Source organism: Danio rerio, chromosome 22 (genome assembly GCF_049306965.1).
Source record: "Danio rerio strain Tuebingen ecotype United States chromosome 22, GRCz12tu, whole genome shotgun sequence".
Classification (NCBI taxonomy): domain Eukaryota; kingdom Metazoa; phylum Chordata; class Actinopteri; order Cypriniformes; family Danionidae; genus Danio; species Danio rerio.
Window position 1 is genome coordinate 28,112,225 of NC_133197.1, and position 21,422 is coordinate 28,133,646.

The 21,422-nt window shown below is 42.1% G+C and overlaps 2 long non-coding RNA genes across 10 annotated transcripts in view; both read right to left on the minus strand.

Annotated features, from left to right (window-relative positions):
* Nucleotides 1-7,201, minus strand: part of LOC137488953 (uncharacterized) — a 74,961-nt gene extending 67,760 nt beyond the window's left edge. For 5 of the 9 annotated variants that reach the window (XR_012398091.1, XR_012398086.1, XR_012398090.1 and 2 more), the window contains exon 1: nucleotides 7,018-7,144. This is a non-coding gene — a long non-coding RNA (uncharacterized lncRNA). The other 4 variants (XR_012398092.1, XR_012398085.1, XR_012398087.1 and 1 more) reach the window with 2 other exon arrangements.
* Nucleotides 7,202-13,338: 6,137 nt separating this feature from the next.
* LOC141380112 (uncharacterized) lies at nucleotides 13,339-15,835 on the minus strand. Its single transcript, XR_012397558.1, has 2 exons — nucleotides 15,570-15,835; nucleotides 13,339-14,833 (listed from the first exon to the last, which is right to left on the minus strand). It is a non-coding gene; the product is annotated as an uncharacterized lncRNA (long non-coding RNA).
* Between the last annotated feature and the right edge of the window lie 5,587 nt (nucleotides 15,836-21,422).

Genomic DNA, 21,422 nt, shown 5'->3' on the forward strand with positions numbered 1-21,422 from the left:
TATCCTTATGGGATAATTGAATTTTGACTGTCCTTTTATGGGAAATTCTCCATTGATATGAGATGTCGATAATCTGTTATTGTTTTCTTAATTTTGGATTTGTCTAGATTTCATGTAATTTAGTGAGGGTGAATGTAACGGAGTTGAAAAGATAAGATGATATAATTCATCAGAGTGAATGACATGAAATTAGGCATTATACATAAGATGGTGTTTGAGTGCCCCCTTGTGGTAATTAAATTGCTGGAGAATATTGTCCCTTTGCGCTTACCGTAGGTTCACAGAGATCGGAGTGACTGTGAAAGGTAAGCGCAGCTCGTCTCTCTCTCTCGCAAATTGTTTAAAAAGGGATGATATAAACAATTTTATATAATTTCATCGAGCGAAACAGATGTGTATGTTGTGAAAATAATAATTCCTGTTTTGGATTCCTAATGTTTATTTTTTTTTTTATGATTTAGATGATTTGTGTTTTGCTAGCTGAAGCATTACATTGCTAATGCATTTTAGAGTTGTATACTATATCCCAACGAGAGAGTTTTTGTATTTTTCCCTTTTAGAGAGAGAGCTGAATGTTAATGCTGCACTTTCCTGCATTACATATCTTTGTTTTATCTCAGTTTTATCTCAGACGGAGAGAATAAATCTGATTGAGTGCAATGGTGTATGGCTTCTTTCATTAAGTCCAAGATCTGAGTTAATATGGACAGGTGTGTTGCTGATGGGACACCCGTTACACATGGAAATGCTGTGAGATTGGAAGGATTCCAAGTTTTCCCATCACTAAGCACATATGTACCCACCCCCAGTTTTTGGTTGACTGTGAGGAGATCGGTGTATGTCTTGTGTCCCTTCGGAACATGCAGATGGTTTCAACGCTCACTTTATCTCCCTCCTGAAAGCGAGGAATTTGTGCACCACGCTTAGCATCAGTGTACAATTTCATTTTGTTTTACATCCTTGTGACTTTTTGATGCACCGCTACATCATTGCTCAAGCATGCAGAAGGAGATGGCAGAATAGACAACCTTGTGCACATTTGCCTGCCGAAAAGGAGCTGAAATGGTGAGGTGCCATTAGCAGCGTGAGGAGTAGCACGGTACACCTGGAGAATACTCCATACTGAATATGGGGGACAGTAACGAAATCACAGAATCTGTAGTGATGGTATATGTAATAGCATATGAGGTGCAGCGTTTTTTTAATGGCCCAACTATATCCACAGCTACCTTCTGCCATGGTCCATTTGGAATCGGTACAGGCTGAAGAGGTGCAGGCTATGACTTTACAGTTTTGTCATTGAATTGGCAAACAAGGCAAGAACACAGCATCATAAACCTGAGCATCCATCCCTGGCCACCAGTGAAGATCACGGAGGCGCTGCTTGGTTCTCGTCTCCCCTTGGTGACCTTTGTGTGCTATGGAGACAAGTGTCGTGCGAAGAGCAACAGGTGCAGTTAACTGTAACCCCTGGAAAACAAAGTTGTTCTTGACAGTCATTTCCAATCGCAGCTGATAGTGCGGCAACAGCTCAGTATTCAGTCCCTTGCTTGAAAGAGGCCAGCCCTTCTGGCTCTGTAATCACAGTTTGGTCAGTGTAGGACATGTAGTTTAATCTGTAATCACAGTTTGGTCAGTGTAGGACATGTAGCACATGCATCATCAATATTTGCAGCAGATATGGAGTTAAAGGGGGTAGATAGAAAAGCAACAAAATCTTCGACTACATCGTCCTCATGATAAAAGAAAACAGCATTGTCTGTAGATGGAGCAGGCATGGGCACACATGACAGATAATCAGCCAGAGCATTTTGTGAACCTGGACGGTATAAAATATCATAATTAAATGACATCAGACATGCAGACCACCTTGCTACACGAAGTCCAGCTTTGGCAACACCTTTAGTTGTAAGCAGCATTGTCAGAGCCTGGTGATCTTTCCATAAAGTAAAGCGTACTTTCGCTCAGCAGCAGACAAAGTGCGCGATGCGAATGCTACAGTACGTTCAATCCCATGTGAACTGACTTGAGATAGAATAGCACCCAGACCATAATCAGAAGCATCTGTGGAGACAATGGTGTGCAAACTGGGGTCAAATAATACTAAGGAAGGGCTGTTTGCCATCAGCTGCTTAACCTTGGTCTAGCTTAGTTCAGCTTCATCTGACCAGCTGAATCCACTTGGAGCTTGTAGACATACTCATACTGGAGCAACAACAGAGGCAAAATCGGGTATAAATTTACATTATCATGGCAAAAGTCCCAGAAAGGAGGGCAAAGTAGAAGCATCTGAAGGTGCAGGTGCATTGAGTAGTGCCTGCACTCGTGACGAAGGCCCTTAGCCAACATTGTATGCTCTAGAAACAGTGGGCTGGTTTGTCAGAAACAACATTTGTCTTTATTTAGTTTCAGGCCAGCAGCCTCTAGGCGTTGTAGGGCTGCTTGCAGTGTTTTATCATGAGAAGGCATGTCACGTCTGTGTATAATAATGTCATCCAAAAACCTATCGACCCCTGATAAGCCAGCCAGAATTTTTGTCATCATTTTTGGAACGCTGCAGGTGCTGGTGCTAATCCATAGGGAATAAGGCTAAATCTGTACAGTCCATCATGATTAATAAAGGCAGTGACATTGTGACTCTCTTCATGCAGCAGTACTTGATAGTAAGTATTAGTCAAGTCAATAGTAGTAAAAATAGTAGAACCCTTAAGAGCAGTGAACAATTCCTCCATACGTGGCAATGGAAATAAGTCAACAATTACTGCCTTGTCCTCTGAGATCCACACACATCCTGTTTTTTCCCGACTTTTTCTGTGTAACAACGATTGGTTAGACCCATGCAGAAGCATCAATACGTTCCATCACCCCAACTACTTGTTAGCGATTTAACTCCTCTGACACAGCACTGCGCACAGAGAATGGCAACTGACGAAGCTTGTAACGCACAGGTGTAACCATTTCATCCAGCTTTACGCAGTGTACAAAGTTTCTAGCACATCCGAAATCTGTTAAATCCACAACTGTGCATTGAAACACTGGCACTGGAGATGTAATGTCAGGAATGGCATTAAAAGGCAGCGCTTGATTATTCTCAATCCTCACATGCAGTGCAGACATGAGGTTCCTTCCCATCAGTGGTGTGCCTTTTTCCACAATATAACAAATAGCCGAAACTCTATGGTCTTGTAACGAAACATTTGCTGAAAAGCACCCAATTACTGGAATGTGAGCTTTTGAGTGAGTCACAAGCTTAGCTGTTGGCTGTAACAGTGGCACATGACTGAAATGGCATGCATAAGTGCTGTGAGGCAAGATGGATACAGAAGACCCGGTGTCAACTACCAAGTTCACCACACAGGTATGAACAGCAGAAGTGGATATAGCTAATATACTCATAATGCTTGGTGAATGATCTGAATTTTTAGTGTACAGGATTGTAACTTCTGGTAATTCAATTTCTTAAACCTCTCGTGTATTTGTCTGAATGGATCTGCACACTTTAGCATTATGTCCAGTCTTTTTGCACTTTCTGCATGTTGGAGCTGCAGCAGGACAGTTCAGCATTAGCTAAATGGGTCTCTGAGCTACAGCGAAAAAAGGACCTTTTTTTCCCATTACATCATTAGAAGATGTATGTGACAATCTTCCTGTCCTGCGCTTTATTACAGGCTGCACTGCTTGAATGGGGGCGGTAACTTGATGGGGATTTAAAATGTATTTAACCTGATCAGCCGCAGATTTAATCTGACTTGCTATTGTGACAGCTTTGTCCAATGTAAGATCTGTTTTAAGTAAAAGGCTCTTGCATATGCGTGGGCTGAGCACAATTTCCACTAACTGTCTCGTATCCTTTCATCAGCACAGGCATCGAATTCAACCAACACATTGAGTTCTCGCAAAGCAGTAACGTATTGCATGGCAGTCTCATGAGGCGCCTGTCAATGTCTTTGGAAGGCGTGACATTCCGCTACTATGTTGGCTTTTGGCACAAAATACCCTGTTAGTGCACTCTCTGCATATTTTATGTCATACCTATGTTAGGCAATGAGTAGAAAATTCGCTGTCCTTCTGTGCCGAGGCAATGAAGCAGTACAGCTCTCCTTCTGTCATCCGGCAATGCGTCCCCCGTCGCATCGATGACCCGTAGGTAATTCTCAAATATCTGCTGCCATGTAGTGAACGGCATAGCAGACTCGGTGGGACAAGTTAGAAAAAACTTGGGAAAGGCACATTGTTAACAGCGGTCTTCGTGACCAAAATAGCAGAAAACTAAGCGTAATCCTCGTCGCCAATTTGTGATATTCTTACAGCAATAAATCAGACGAGACAGGAATTGCGGCGTTCAACATTCTCTTTACTTCACTTACTACTCGCTTCACTTCTGTTTTCCAACCTTTACATAAAAGTTTCTTATTTCAACATAAGTCACAGTGCTAAATTACATGTGACACACAACACTGCACAAACTGCTGTTGTTGTCAAAGTATCATTATCTAGATGTTTTTATCAGCCAATTAAAACTAACTATATTACATTAGCCCTCTGATGCAATGGTATAGGCAGTATACTACTGTATTGTTTGTCTGTTCATAATTTCAAGATACTTTAGTGTCTGCTTTGGTCTCTTTGGTGAGAGCTATTGTAGCTACTGTACGTCTCTAAATGTGTAGTTAGCCAAATTAGCAATTGTGTTCATATGTGTTAGCCACCATGGTCTATCTTAGCCCATGTTTGGCAGGTTAGTGGGTATTTTAAACCCTCTCTGTCAACTCTAAACTTTCTGTGAAACTGACCGAAATTAGTTTCTGCAGCAGGCCACAAGGTAGGTTCGTAACAGGAAACCACTGCAGCAGAAATGAGCTGTGTTGAAAATAAGTATTGACCCTAGAATGTGAATTTTCTTTAGACTCTCTGACTGCATAGAATTTATAATCCAACATTATTATACAGTATATGTATGTAAACTATTCAATTATATTATAATTATTATAATAATAACAGTAATTATTATTATTATATGGCTATATTTTATCAGTATAAACGAGTGTACCCCTCACCGCTTTTTTAAATTAATATATTTTATAGGATGCTTTACAAAAATATATGTGCACATACGTTCGATTAGCCAGTCCCTAAAATTAGAACTAATCTAACAATAAAACAAAACAAAAAAACTAAGATCAAAGTCCAAAAATGTGTACTAATTATATGTTTGGGAAAAAAATAATAAATAGAATTATAATAAATAGGAAAAATCAAGGCAATAATAAAAATATGTAAAATTTAGTTGAAATTATTTTATTTTTGTAATATCTAATTTTAATTTAAATGTATTATCTGTCAATTCCAAAAGATGATTTGTTTAAATGCACAAAATTTATGCTGACCACTGTGTGTGCGTGTATATATATATATATATATATATATATATATATATATATATATATATATATATATATATATATATATATATATATATATATATATATATATATATATATATATATGTGGCATAACCAAGGGGTTCAATAATGTTCAACAGCTAGCACGACTACGCCACCCTGGAATATGGCCAGGGACCTATATTTTATATTATAAAAGGCAACACAGGTAAGCTTGCAGTAAATGGCAAGAGACGTGGATTGGAAAAAATACATACAAACTTTATTTTTTTTTTTAAAATGCATCAAAAAGGGGGACAATGTATATACCGTTTAAATTCAATAAAACCCATCTACTAAAAATACACTACACGCACACACTAAAACACCTGGATTTAGGAGTGCAGGAGCTGAGACGTGACAGCAGAGAATAAGGGCACAACAAGGCCTCCACAGCAAGACCACCAAGACCTGTGACACAACAAGGCCTCCACAGCAAGACCTGTGACACACACACACACACACACACACACACACACACACACACACACACACACACACACACACACACACACACACACACACACACACACACACACACGCACACACACACGCACACACACACACACAGCGCATACACACAGCACACGTGCAAGAAAGACCTCCACCAGAAATCCACCCTGCCTTAGGTGCTCTGCTACTGAAAACACAAAATCCAGTTACTACAAAGTTTTAATAAACTGGTCACTGACACTCTAACACACAATCACTTGGGCGCACAACACACTGCAATGCTAATGGATTACAACCCCTCTTAATGAACCCTCTGCTGAAGAAGCAACCCAAAACTACAAAATATAAGAGGAAGGCACAAGGGTTAAACAGTCTTGAATATACATACAAAAAGACTGTTACAAAAAAACAAATACAATTTCAATAAAGCATACAAAAAAACAATGTAACAGAAAGAAATCACATTAGAAAATACTAATTTCAAGGAAACCAACACAAAAGTAAAAAAATATATATATCTAACAAAACTAGGCGAAATTACCCAAATAAAAGAAAAAAGAACACAAGGACCATTCAAATCGGTCAACCACAACCTTCAAATATACGGTCCTAGCACTGAATGTGTAGGGAAACTGATGTTTACTACATTAAAACAGCATCATCCCCCAAAAATTCTTAAACAGCATCAAAGCAGCAGTTAAACAGCAAAGCAGCAGTTAAGCCGCGGTTAAGCAGCAGTTAAGCCGTGGTTAAGCAGCAGCGTCGTTTAGAAACCTCCCACGTAGCTAGAGGTTGTCATACGGCACCCAGCAATCATTTTCGGTCTGTAACATGGTAAGGGGATTTAAGTTAGACTGAGTGCATGAGCAAGCTAATCCAAAGATTTTAAAATCACTTACCGCACCACTCAATTTCGTCTAATCAAGAGCATTAGAACGCCAACACAGAGGAAAACGGGCTCAATCAATCATTAATAAGTCCTAAACATATTCGTTGGGTTAAACGTAGTTTTGTAACGCAGTGAAACGAACTGCTGACTGCAAGGGAGGAGGAAACAAATAATGATCACTTTACTACAATCAACTTTCCATCCAAAAAGCAACGAGCAAACGTAGCCAGTTACCTGCAGAAGAGCAGCCGTAGATGCAGACCAACACCGTGATCCAGATAAGACGCAACACTAGACAAACATACAAAACATGAGCTTTCCCAATGAAGCAACCCGTACACAGGCGAGCTGTCATCCACATACCTGCCGGCGAGTGACTGAAAGCGGGAAGTGACCAGTCGGAAGGGGCGGGACTCGTGACACATACCATCCTGGTTGTCATTTTATATCTTCCCCCACTGATTACTAATAGGGTAGGGGGTATGCCACCCGCAAACACAGAGGGGCGGCGCTTGTCTGGCCACATAAATATATATATATATATATATATATATATATATATATATATATATATATATATATATATATATATATATATATATATATATATATATATATATACAGTCACTGGCCACTTTATTAGATACACCTTATTAGTACTGGGTTGAACCCATTTTACCTTCTGAACTGCCTTAATCTTTTGTGGGACAGATTTAACAAGGAACTGGAAACTTGATTCAGAGATTTTCGTCCATTTCGACATGATAGCATCACACAGTTCCTGCATATTTGTCAGCTGCACATCCATGATGTGAATCTCCTGTGCTACCACATCTAAAAGGTGCTCTATTGGATTGAGATCTGGTGACTGTGGAGACCATTTACAGTGAACTCATTGTCATGTTCAAGAAACCAGTCTGAGATGATTCACGCTTTGACATGGAGCGTTATCCTACTAGAAGTAGCCATCAGAAGATTTGTACACTGTGGTCATTAAGGGATGGACATGGTCAGCAACAATGCTCAGGTAGGCTGTGGTGCTGACATGATGCTCATTTGTTACTAATAGGACCAAAGTGTGCCAAGAAAATATCCCCCACATCATTATACCACCACCACCAGCCTGAACTGTTGATACAAGAAAGGATGAACCCATGCTTTCATGTTGTTGATGTCAAATTCTGACCCCACCATCCAAATGTCACAGCAGAAATCGAGACTCATCAGATCAGGCAACGTTTTTCCAATCTTCTATTGTCCAATTTTGGTGAACCTGTGCGAATTGTAGCCTCAGTTTCCTGTTCTTAGCTGACAGGAGTGCCACCCAGTGTGGTCTTCTGCTGCTGTAGCTCATCCACCTCAAGGTTGGACGTGTTGTGCGTTCAGAGATGCTCTTCTGCATACATGTATGGAACAAAATCAATGCCTAAAGTCTTGAATTAAAAAGCTTGTTGAATATCACAAACTGAAAAAAATAATACAGCGTATTAACAAGTTCTTGCATTTTAATGACTTGAATTCCAGGGTCTGTATTTTTAGGTCCTGAAATTTAACATATCTGTTTATTTAAGCTGTGAATATTTCAACGAAAAATATTTCAAACACGTTTTCAAACTTAAAAATTCAATAATTCATATTCAATTTTCAGATTTCACTTAAAATATATTCAATACCCTTTAAAAATACGATGTATAATATTCAAAAGGTCATTTTCAGTTCATTTTATTTCAGTTCTAATATTCGCTTCCATAAACTCAGTGGATCAAATTCGACTGATAAAATTCAACATTACATCCGGGAACTGCAGGAGAAGCAATAGATTGCAGAGTGAAGATCGCCAGCTGCTCTAGCTTTCACCAGCAGGTGGAGATGGAATAATGTAAGATTTTTAACCCAGTAAACAGGCGAGAAAAAGGCTAATAAAGGCAAAAAAGTAGCATTCAATTTTAATATCAATACCTTGGACATTATAAATAATAAAAAGTATGAGTAAAATAAGTAAATGAGGTTTTAGTCATCTATATTTGCCCTTATGTAACGGAAGCCAGCTGGTGATCGCGTAAAGCTCACTCCTCGGATCCAGGGACAGACGTTGTTCTGCAATCTTATCGGAGCTTGTCTCCCATGCTGGCTCGTTACCTGCTCGGACCGGTGCGGTTACTTGCACATAAACCGTCTTTTGATGAATATGATGTTACACATTGTCTATCTTTATTGACTCTTTCTTCCATAGACGCTAAGTATTATATTGACAGCTAAAGAATATAAACGTAAGAGAAACAGGAGAGGAAATCTTATAATAATAATACAAAATAGATCAACATTGACAGGGCTAAGAACAATTACGAACAAAGATTTTCAAAACCAGGGAGATTTTATGAGAATGTCACAAAACAGTTTACTTGGAAATGTTAAACAGAGTTCAGGTATGATTTAAGGTTGGGGCGTCTGATTTAAAATAATTTAACGTGCGAATGCATTAAGGAGCGTCTTCAGTTATTCACACAGAACCGTCTAATATGGCATAACTATAAGGGGTAATGTTTGCGCTGTTTAAACGCAGCTATGTCAGGATTGGGATAGGTTATACATTTTCATCATTTAAATTATTATTATGATTGTTAATATTATTATTGTATGACATTTATTTGGGCTATTGCGCTTAAATAAGTCATCCGTGATTCTAAATTAATATTTCTATTTATCCTTTTTATCACTCTGTCTGTCTTTCTCTTCTTTTTTCAAATTTTTGGGGTTTTGCCATGGTTAAACGTTTGCAAAATGTCTTAGTTTGTCCAGATTCTTGTTTTATTGTTATGTAGCCTATAGGCGAGAAAAAGGTATTAACGCAAAAGTGGCAATGTCGCAGCCAATGATAAGTAATAAAATGAGTCGCCTGTGGTTTGATAATAGGCAGTTATAACTGACTTTAATTTGTTTTCAGTATTAAATGAGAAAACCATTATTTATAACTTTTCAGCAACTGTTTGTATTTTATGATTAGCAATGTTGATCTTTTTTGCAGTTATTAAACATATAAACTTATTTAAACTGGTTTAAATTTAATATAGTTGTCACTTCAGCTAGTTTCATAAGATTATGTTTAGAATGCGTGGTTTGACATGCGTGGTTGAGGGGTTTCTGCAAAGCAGCTCAATGTTCATCCTCATGGGGTATTACTGAGCTTTAATCGCCATCTGGAGAGAATGTATTTGCTCATTTATTCTATTAACTCTTTTCTGCAAGTCTGTTTTATGATTTCACAAAGTCAAACCATTATGTTTTTATTTTATATTTTGAGATGATCATATTTAAATAAACAATTGCTAGGGTAGCTAATAGTTTCTTTTTTCTTGTTTTTTTAAAAAAATCAGTAGCCTATAAAATCATAATTTTTGCTTGACAAAGTTATTGGTTTAGGATTCTGGATGCATTTTTGCTGTTTTGGAAACTCATAAGCTCACACTAATCAATTATATTATCAGAAATGACAGATATAAGAAATCCATTAATATTCATCACTCTTTTTACAATTATACAAGCAATTTCTCGCCGACATCAGCTCCACTTTCGAAAATGGTAAACAGCGAGGTGTTATTCATATAAGCCCAAGCATGACATATGTCATGATTAATATAATAATTGAAACACTCTTGTAGGCTATTCTTATGCTTGGCCAAATGTCATGACTTTCACTTTCATTTTACATTATTATGCACAAGCCCAGATATCATCTGAAACTTTGGAAGAATTCCTATCATATATTGGCAGCCATCCAGCATCTCTTAATCAGTTTGATATGCGGCGCTGGCTCTGACCGGCCACCGGAGCTCGCGGCCACTCGTTCGACTTTGTCGTGAGCAAGCCGCACCGCACATGCATAAAAAACGTCAATCATTTCATTCATTCATCAATTCATTCATTTTCCTTTTGCTTCGTCTCTATTTTAGAGGAAAAGCGATAATCTGGACAAACTAAAGACATTTTGCAAACGTTTAACCGTGGCAGAACCCCAAAAATTCGAAATAAAAGAAGAGAAAGACGACAAAGTGATAGCTAAAAAGGATACATAGAAATATTAATTTAGAATCACGGATGACTTATTTAAGCGCAATAGCCCAAATACATGTCATAAAATAATAATAATAACAATCATAATTTAAATAATGAAATTATAACCTATCCCAATCCTGACATAGCTGCGTTTAAATAATAACTGAAGACGCTCTTTTAATGCATCGCATGTGAAATTATTTTAAATCAGACGCCCCATCCATAACCAACCTTAAATCATACCTGAACTCTGTTTTGTGTGACATTCTCATAAAATCTCTCTGGTTTTGAAAATCTTTGTTCGTAATTGTTCTTAGCCCTGTCAATGTTGATCTATTTTGTATTATTATTATAAGATTTCCTCTCCTGTTTCTCTTACGTTTATATTCTTTAGCTGTCAATATAATACTTAGCGTCTATGGAAGAAAGAGTCAATAAAGATAGACAATGTGTAACATCATATTCATCAAAAGACGATTTATGTGCAAGTAACCGCACCGGTCCGAGCAGGTAACGAGCCAGCATGGGAGACAAGCTCCGATAAGATTGCAGAACAACGTCTGTCGCTGGATCCGAGGAGTGAGCTTTACGCGATCACCAGCTGGCTTCCGTTACATAAGGGCAAATATAGATGACTAAAACCTCATTTACTCATTTTTCTCATACTTTTTATTATTTATAATGTCCAAGGTATTGATATTAAAATTGAATGCTACTTTTTTGCCTTTATTAGCCTTTTTCTCGCCTGTTTACTGGGTTAAAAATCTTACATTATTCCATCTCCACTTGCTGGTGAAAGCTAGAGCAGCTGGCGATCTTCACTCTGCAATCTATTGCTTCTCCTGCAGTTCCCGGATGTAATGTTGAATTTATGGAAGCGAATATTAGAACTGAAATAAAATGAACTGAAAATGACCTTTTGAATATTATACATCGTATTTTTAAAGGGTATTGAATATTTTTTAAGTGAAATCTGAAAATTGAATATGAATTATTGAATTTTAAGTTTGAAAACGTGTTTGAAATATTTTTCGTTGAAATATTCACAGCTTAAATAAACAGATATGTTAAATTTCAAGACCTAAAAATACAAATCCTGGAATTCAAGTCATTAAAATCCAAGAACTTGTTAATACGCTGTATTATTTTTTTTCAGTTTGTGATATTCAACAAGCTTTTTAATTCAAGACTTTAGGCATTGATTTTGTTCCATATACATCTATATCGTGTAGTTATTTCAGCTGGAACCAGTCTGGCCATTCTTCTCTGACCTTGTACTTCAAGAACTGCCACACATGCCCACAGAACTGCCGCTTACTGGATATGTTCTCCGTTTTTGGTACATTCTCTGTAAACTCTGTGCGTGAAAATCCCAGTAGATCAGCAGTTTCTGAAATACCCAGACCAGACCATCTGGTGCCAATCATCATGGCACGTTCAAAGTCTATTAAATCGCCTTTCTTTCCCATTCTGATGCTCGGTTTGGACTGCAGCAGATCATCTTGATCGTGTCTACATACCTAAATGCATTGAGTTGCTGCCATGTGATTGGCTGATAAGAAATGTGTGTTAGTGTATGTGTTGTGTGTGTTTGCAGTAATCTCATATTTAAAGTGAGAGTCTCGTGAGTTCTATTTTCAACACTTCTCATTTTACTTTTTTCTCAAAATATCTATCAGTTTTAGGCTGTTCACTGGTGAACAATTCATAACTAAAACTCATAAAATGTGAATATATTATTCACCCTGAAGAAAAAAGAAGGAAACAAAAAAGGTTTTGACAGTGATGACACACCATTTTTTACTACCCTAAATGATCACTATTTTCATAATGTGAAGAACATTTTGACAGCCACAGCACATGACATCACATGGCAGCCATTGATAAATGTTAAGATTTATATTGATAAAGAAATGCAATGCCTAGGCTGCTTTGTTTCCATTTGAGGTTACGACAACTGTGAGAACTGAAGTACATCAATGCATGAGGCTAGAGGAACATTTCTGCAGTAGTATAAGGTTAAACCCCCACTCTATACAAAGGTAAGTGACCCTGTTTGTCATTGGTTGTGCCAAAGCCAGTGGAACATATCTATGGTTTCGGTTGAGCATTTCAGTTGATTTTAACCACACTGTGCAGTGAGCTGGCACGGGTCACACTAAGCAGCATGCTACTGTACACACACATGCTTATTATTACACGCATATTCACATATGCGGAGGTTTATATATAAGTTTGTTTTTTAATTAATTTTGTTAATTTGTTCAGCATTTTAAAACAATCTGACAATAAAGTTATGATCTATCTAACAAGAGTTACATTTTTCTATTTGATTCTAAATATGATTTCACTACTGATATTTGATTTTTTTATTGACACACAAAACATTTTTGTAAGGCGTCAGGGATGACGTCTGTTGGGATAAATTGCAGACCGTCTGTGTGTTTATACATCATACTCAGGGTTACATGGGCTATGAATATGTGCAAATATTCAGCTCAGTTAGGCAGAACAATTTTATCCAGTGCTCAAGAATGTCAAGGCGCAACGTCAAGGCGTCTAGTACAGGGACAACTTACAATAAGATAAGACACAGTTACAAAACAGAATATTTGGAGAGTGACTACATGGATATTTCTTTCAATCCCCTCTTACAGGCTCTGTTTTTACAAGAGCCTGGATCATACCATATTCTCATAAACTCTATTTGTTAAATGGTTACCCTCAGTTCCATTCATAGCTAAATGTTCATAACCCTTTACCTAAGGCATTAACCATCCTATACATTCATTCCATAAAACATCTCAGAAAACATGGACCAAAAATACATACACATAAGAAAATAATAAGTACCGGTACTACCATTGAGACATATGGAGCCAATGATCCAAACAGGCTTTCTAAAAATCCCCATCCCCAATTATAATTTATTTCCTTCATCTCATCCTCATCCGCTAAGAGCATGGCCAGAGCCAGTCTGTTTTGCATAGTCATTAGTCTCAGAGCTCTCATCTCCTCTCTTAGTCCAGAAATGGCATCCGTGGTACTGTTAATAAAAGAGGCCAGTCTATAATGCATAATCTCTTGCTGTTTTAAGGCATCTGCCATGCCAAAACTGGAAATCATAGCCTCCCAGAATCTAGTCCAGTGTGATCTCATATGGTGTTCGTCAGGTACGTCGTCCTGGGGAACTGACCTCCGTTCCCTTTTGGATTGTCTGGCAAGATGCATGACAGTGACCATGTGTTGTAATTGGATCACAGTACAAAGACCAGTCCAATTGGTGGGGTAAGTGTTGAAGATGGTTTCTCCCCCACAATACCAGTACCAGTCATCGGCCAGGACCGCATCCTGTCTCGGCCAAGTGGGGACAAGTTACATTGCTGCGTTGACAGTATGTGTTGTTCAGGTTGTAACATGCCGTGACAGCTGTCTCATTTGTGATATTAGCACATTTAAGTTTGTTCAGTTTACAGGTGCCGGGGATGTAACGGGGACAAACACTTAGTAGAGAACTATATTTTTTATTCTTTCGCCACGGTAAATATACCTCCGAAAATTACTATATTACAATCTTTAGCTCTTAAGGTGGATACATTAACTCCATTTGTCCCATTAAAGCAAAAAGAAAAAAATGAACCCCTGGGGTTTCGTCAACAAAATATTCAAACCCATAGTTCTAGGTGTAGGTATTACAACAGAATGATTCTTTCTGCTAGTTGATCTGCAAAGGGGCTCCCATGTTTTCTTGTTGGATACACATGTGGGGCGCCACTCATAAATATCTCCCAAAGCATTTGTACAAAAAGCAAGTTTAGTACATGTAAAAGGCAAAGGTTTCAAGGATATAGTCACAGCAGAGGAGAACACTTCTTGGCAGACAACACATGACTCATTGGTTGTCTGTCGTGCAGTCCAGTTAGCATACTGCCAGAATAAGTTGTGTACTTCAGTGTGGGCCTGTGTCAGTCCCAGTAGGGTTATCAGTAGAAGTAGTCTGCAAAACAAAAACTATTAATTTCATATCATAGACATTTACTTCAATGGTTTCACTCTGGTGCCATGGATCCACTGTGGAAAAAGATCAGTTAATACAGCAGTGCGTGTAACAGCCAGAACCTCAGCTGGCCCTTTGTATTTGGGGTCAGTTAAATCTTTCTGGGGTTTTATATCTTTTATTAGCACCTTGTCCCCTATCTGGAAAGGGTGTGCTGCCTCAAGTGGAATTTCAGGGTGTTTCTTTGTTACCCTTCCCCAATACTGATTAAGTTTCTGAATTAGGGCCGCTGAGAATTCTGACATGTGGTTAGAAAGCTCAATACCCACTCCCATAATTCCCCCTTGCCATGGGATAGGGAAAGGTCTTCCCATGACCACCATTGAGCAGGGAAAAGCTTCTACCCATTTTGAAAAATTCTCCACGCAAACCAGTAGATACTTAAACGGTCCCCTCTTGGGCATATGCGTGAAATCTACTTGCCATTCAGAAAAAGATTTGATCGGTCTTGGTAAATGTTGGTGCTGTGCCACAGGCTTTGATACATTATATTGAGCACATATTTTGTATAGCGCGCTCTTCTTGGCTTTTCGGGAAAAATCTCAGCCAAGGATTACTCAGTTCAGTAATGAAGCTTATCAGGCAGTCAAAACCAAATTCATGTCTTGCCAGCTTCCGGAACACTCAGTTCAGTAATGAAACTAATCAGGTAGTCAAAACCAAATTCATGTCTTACCTGATCAGCTTCATCATGTCGGAGGTCACCAAGTTGTTGGGATAAATTGCAGACCGTCTGTGTGTTTCCTCAGTAAGCTGGAGCTCCAGGAATGCAACAACAACTGAGAGATGTGAATCCAACAGTTTATTGCTCTCTTCTAAAGAAGTCTGGGGTATTCCCAGCTTTTATACATCGTAGTCAGGGTTACATGGGCTATGAATACGTGCAAATATTCAGCTGTTAGGCAGAACAATTTTATCCAGTGCTCAAGAATGTCAAGGCGCAACGTCAAGGCGCCTAGTACAGGGACAACTTACAATAAGATAAGACACAGTTACAAAACAGAATATTTGGAGAGTGACTACATGGATATTTCTTTCAACGTCTTACAAAGATTTTGATTTTGGCATTACACATACGTAATGTTTAATATTTTCATTTTATTGTTTACGGAAAAACAACTTCTAAAGATGTGTTCATTTGCGTTTATATACTTGGCAGATGTTTATTGGAAGTACGTTCATGTGCATTAGTGGCATGCATTTAATCAGTTTGGTGTAATAAATGGGTGTAACATCTATTTGCAGCGGGAAAAATATGTATCAAACATGTCATGTTTTTTTCCTTTGAATAATATTTCTAAAGCAGCCGTTGACATGGAATTGAACCAGATTTTGGTAAAAACCCATACAATACAAACATAAAAATAAAACAAAGCAAACAACAACCTGAACTAGTGAAATATATTTAATACTTTATATAAAAGGTTTTTTTGGTGATGGGAGCTTAAAGACGCCTCTCATATGGAGAAAAATGTTACATGCATTGCTTAGATGTGAGTTTTTAAAGATTTCAACAGTGTGTAAAAATCTTGATGGTTCTGTGGATCTTGTCTATCAAATCTGATAGATTTGTATTTTTTTAATTTGTCAGGTGATTGGCTGGGCCAATCTACAGCTTGATTTTCTTTCTCTGAAAGCATTTGAGAGTTTCTTTGGTTGTGTTTTGGATCATTGCCTTGCCGAAATGCTGGTTTCATCCTCATCATCCTGCTAATGTAGATGTTGAACTGAAGCAGCTAATATTAATTTACAATGATTAAGGGCAGATGGTTGCTGAAGAACGTTCGAGGTTACAGAAGTAACCCTTCGTTCCCCGAGGAGGGGAACGGAAGTGCCATAGAGTGGATGAAATCCACGAATGGGGGGATTCGGTTCAGAAGCCGCTTGTCTGAAAGAGTATTGAACGGGCCAATGAATGCAATGAATTGGCAGCGTAAGCTTGCACAGGTGTACTTCATTGCCAATTATCCCAGCATATAAGCACACCTGGAGCGAGCAGACGCCATTCTTTTAAGCTGAAGAGACTTTCAAACAGCTAAGGGACAGTCATTATGGCGACGGAGTATGGCACTTCCATTCCCCTCCTCGGGGAACGAAGGGTTACTTCTGTAACCTCGAACGTTCCCCTTCGGTTGGGGAACTTCAGTGCCATAGAGTGGATGAAATCAACGAATGGGAGAAGTATGGAAAGCGCCATAATGACTGCACCTTACCAACGCCCCCGATGAGGGGATTGTCAAGCAAGCGTGACGCACCCACATCATGGGAGGCGCCGTCCTCCAACGTGTCCCTGGCCCTAATTTATCCTACTTCAACAGAAGTTTTACGGATTTAGATATATTTTTGGGAAGTCGTGAGCATCTAGATAATTCTAGGAAAATACGACAGTACGTTGGGAAGCGTGCAATCCCGATAGGGAGGACGCTGCGGAGGCCATCCGTTACCCAAGGGGGGATAGATGGCAGAATTTACATATGGACTAGCCCTAAAAAGGGGGAGTACGCATAGCAAAAGAGTGGTTAGCGGAGAGGGAAGACACGGTTCCACCCGGGGGGGGGGGGGGGGGGTGGGGGGGGTTGGGGACTTAACCGTGGCGGAATAAGCATATGGGATCGCCTAGTGGGGATCACGCATAGCAGGCACCTTTACCCAAAACGCGGGCTGACCAGCGGGCAGACCTACAACGTAGTGGGCCAGCAAGTGACTCCTCCGCTGAGTCAGTGCTGGGGGCCACGGAGGAATCTGCAGGGCTCACCTGACGGGGAACTTTACTGACAGATAAAAAGGCGCACGTACCTCCGTGTTAGGGAGAATGGCGCAGCAAGCGTGTTTCAACACCCTACCGAATTGTTTCCTCAATCACCAAGGGTTACCTACTACCCTTGAGGAAACCGGCTCCACTCGCAGATTGTAAAACCTTGCAAATGTATTGGGTGTCACCCAGCCCGCAGCTCTACAGATGTCTGTTAGAGGGGCGCCACGTGTGCGCGCTCGAGAGGATGCGAAGCTCCGAGTGGAGTGCGCACGTGCTCTCGGGGGACGCGGCTCACCTCGGCTCTGATAGTGAAAGAAAGGCATCCACAATCTAGTGGGAACTTATTTCGGTACGGCACTTCCCTGTTGCCGACCGCTATAACAGACGAAGAGCTGCTCAGATGATCTAAACTCTGAGTGCGGTCCGGATAATACGCAAAACGCGAACTGGACAATAAAGAAGGGCTGGGTCTGCCTCCTCCGAGGGCAGCGCTTGCAGGCTCACTACCTCGTATTAAAAAGGAGTGGTAGGAACCTTGGGCACATATTGCGGGCGGGGTCTCAGGACGTGAGAGAAAGCCAGCCCAATTACAGGCACGAGTCACTGACCAAAAAATGCCTCCGGGTCCCCGACCCTCTAATCGATATCAACGCGACCAGCAGAGCTGTCTTCAGGGACAGAAAGATACTGAGTCGAGGATCAAAGGAATCTGACGCGGCTTGTGTAGCGAGGGCGAGATCCTAAGAGGGCATGAGAGGGGGCGGGGTGGATTAATTCGCTTAGCGCCCCTGAGGAACCGGATGATGAGGTTATGCGTTCCCACGGTGCTGCCAGCCACCTCGTTATGAGAGCGGAGATGGCAGCCACGTAACCTTGAGTGTGGAGGGTGACAGCCAGCTCTCCAGCTTCTCTCGGCGTAAAGAAAGCACAACGCTGATCTGGCAAATTACGGGGGTCTTCTGTGCGAGAGACACACCATTCAGTGAATAGACTCCACTTCAGGGCATAGGCGCGCTCGGGGAGGGGGCTCTAGCCCGAGTGACGGTATTAGCCACCGCAATCGGAGGTTACCTAAGTCTTCCTCGCGTCTAAGGACCTCCAAAGATCGGCGAGGGTGCCAGATGGTGCCCTGTCCCTGAGAGAGTAGGTGCTCTCTCGAAGGGACTGCCAGGGAAGGGCTATCGCGAGGGAGAGCTCTGACATCCAGGTCCGGTTGAGCCAGAGGGGCGCAACCAGCAACCTGTTCTTCGTCCTCCCTGACCTTGCACAGTAACTGCGCGAGCAGGCTCACTGGGGGAAACGCGTATTTATGCATGCCCCGAGGCCAGCTGTAAGCCAGTGCATGCGTGCTGAGAGCACTCGGTCAGGGAAAGAACAACTGGCAATGAGCGATCTGGATCGATCTGGGCTTCCCCGAATCGCACCCATATCAGCTGAATAGACTCGGGGTGGAGTCTCCATTCTCCAGGACGTAAGGCTGCCGTGAGAGGGCATCGTCTGCACGGTTGAGCCTGCCTGAATATGAATAGTTTGCAGCGATTTCAGCCGCGGATGACTCCAGAGGAGCAGACGGCGGGCGAGCTGAGACATGCGGCGAGAGCGCATACCCCCATATGGCTGATATACGCCACCGCCGCCGTACTGTCCGTCCTGACCAGCACATGTTGCCGCTCCAGCACCGGAAAAAACGGTGGAGAGCGAGGAACACTGCCAACAGCTCCAGGCGATATGCCAATGCAACTGGGTACCTTTCCACAGGTCCGCAGCTGCATGCCCGCAACGCACAGCCCCCCAGCCCGTGTTGGAAGCGTCTGCTGAAATGACAACAAGAATGGACGCCTGTTCTAGAGACACCCAGGCCTGTAGGAACGAGGGGTCGCTCCAAGGGCTGAGGGCGCGGCGACACAGCACAGTAACAGAGACTCGGTGTGCGCGCGCATGCCTTGCACGTCTGGGGACTCGATCGTGAAGCCAGTGCTGAAGTGGTCTCATATAAAATAATCCGAGCAGCAGAAGCGGCTGCGGATGCCATATGCCCCAGGAGCCTCTGAAATAGTTTCAGTGGGACCACTATTTTACTGTCGAGCTCTCTCAGACAGTACAGCGTCAGCTGAGCGCGCTCTCCGGAGAGGCGCGCTGCCATGGTGACCGAGTCCAGCTCCAGCCCGAGAGAAGTGATCCTCTGCACGGGGGCGAGTTTGCTCTTTTCTCGGTTGACCTGAAACCCCCACAGGTGGAAGTGCCAGAGCACTGTCTCTGTGCATAATCAATTGCTCCGAGAGAGGGCAAAAATCAGCCAGTCGTAAAGAAATCGAGTATGCAGATGCCCGGGAGCCGAAGAGGCGCTAAGGCACCCTCCGCGGGCTTGGTGAGGACCCGCGGAGACAGAGAGAGCCCGAAGGGGAGGGCTTTGTATTGCCAAGCTCGACCTTCAAATGCAAACCGCAGAAACTGACGGTGGCGAGGAAGAGTGGAGACATGGAAATACGCGTCCATCAGGTCTAATGCTGCAGACCAACCCAGAGGACGAACGCACCGGAGGATGCGCTTCTGCATGAGCATTCTGAACGGTGACCGAGTCCAGCTCCAGCCCGAGAGAAGAGATCCTCTGCACGGGGGCGAGTTTGCTCTTTTCTCGGTTGACCTGAAACCCCCACAGGTGGAAGTGCCAGAGCACTTTGTCTCTGTGCATAATCAATTGCTCCGAGAGAGGGCAAAAATCAGCCAGTCGTAAAGAAATCGAGTATGCAGATGCCCGCGAGCCGAAGGGGCGCTAAGGCACCCTCCGCGGGCTTGGTGAGGACCCGCGGAGACAGAGAGAGCCTGAAGGGGAGGGCTTTATTGCCAAGCTCGACCTTCAAACGCAAACCGCAGAAACTGACGGTGGCGAGGAAGAGTGGAGACATGGAAATACGCGTCCATCAGGTCTAATGCTGCAGACCAACCCAGAGGACGAACGCACCGGAGGATGCGCTTCTGCATGAGCATTCTGAACGGTGACTGAGTCCAGCTCCAGCCCGAGAGAAGAGATCCTCTGCACGGGGGCGAGTTTGCTCTTTTCTCAGTTGACCTAAAACCACCACAGGTGGAAGTGCCAGAGCATTTTGTCTCTGTGCATAATCAATTGCTCCGAGAGAGGGCAAAAATCAGCCAGTCAGAAAGAAATCGAGTATGCCGATGCCGAGGTGAATTCACAGACGGTGTCGCCGAACATGGTTTGGGATATGGGGAAAGTCAAGAAAGCGGACTTTGTTGACTTCGCGCATATCAGCCAGGGGTGGCGCTCCTGGATCACTAATGTGGACATCGTCCTCCCCAACGCACACGCAGCGGACTCAGTAGTCCGAAGAGCTAAGTCGGCGGCGGTGCGAAGCTCGTAAGCCTGGGTTGGACCCACCCTCGTGCAGCTCGGCCAGTGCCTGCGCTAGGTAGCGCTGGTAGGTGGCTATCGCATGCAAGGCAGAAGCAGCCTGGCCCGCAGCTATGTAAGCTGTAGCTCCGAGGGAGGTAGATAACTTACAGGCTTTGGATGGGAGACGAGGCGGACCCCGCCAAGAAGAGGCGCCGCGCGGATTTACCACCATCGCGCACTCAACCTGAGGAATCGCCACATACCCTCTGGCTGTTCCACCGTCAAGAGTGGTGAGGGTGGAGGGACACGCAGCACGAGCAGAAAAAAGTGCTTTTCAAGACCGCGTGAGCCTACTGTGCACCTCCGGGAAGAAGGGAACGCCCCTCTAGTCGGTCCGGCCACGGAGCTGGGGGATAAACCAT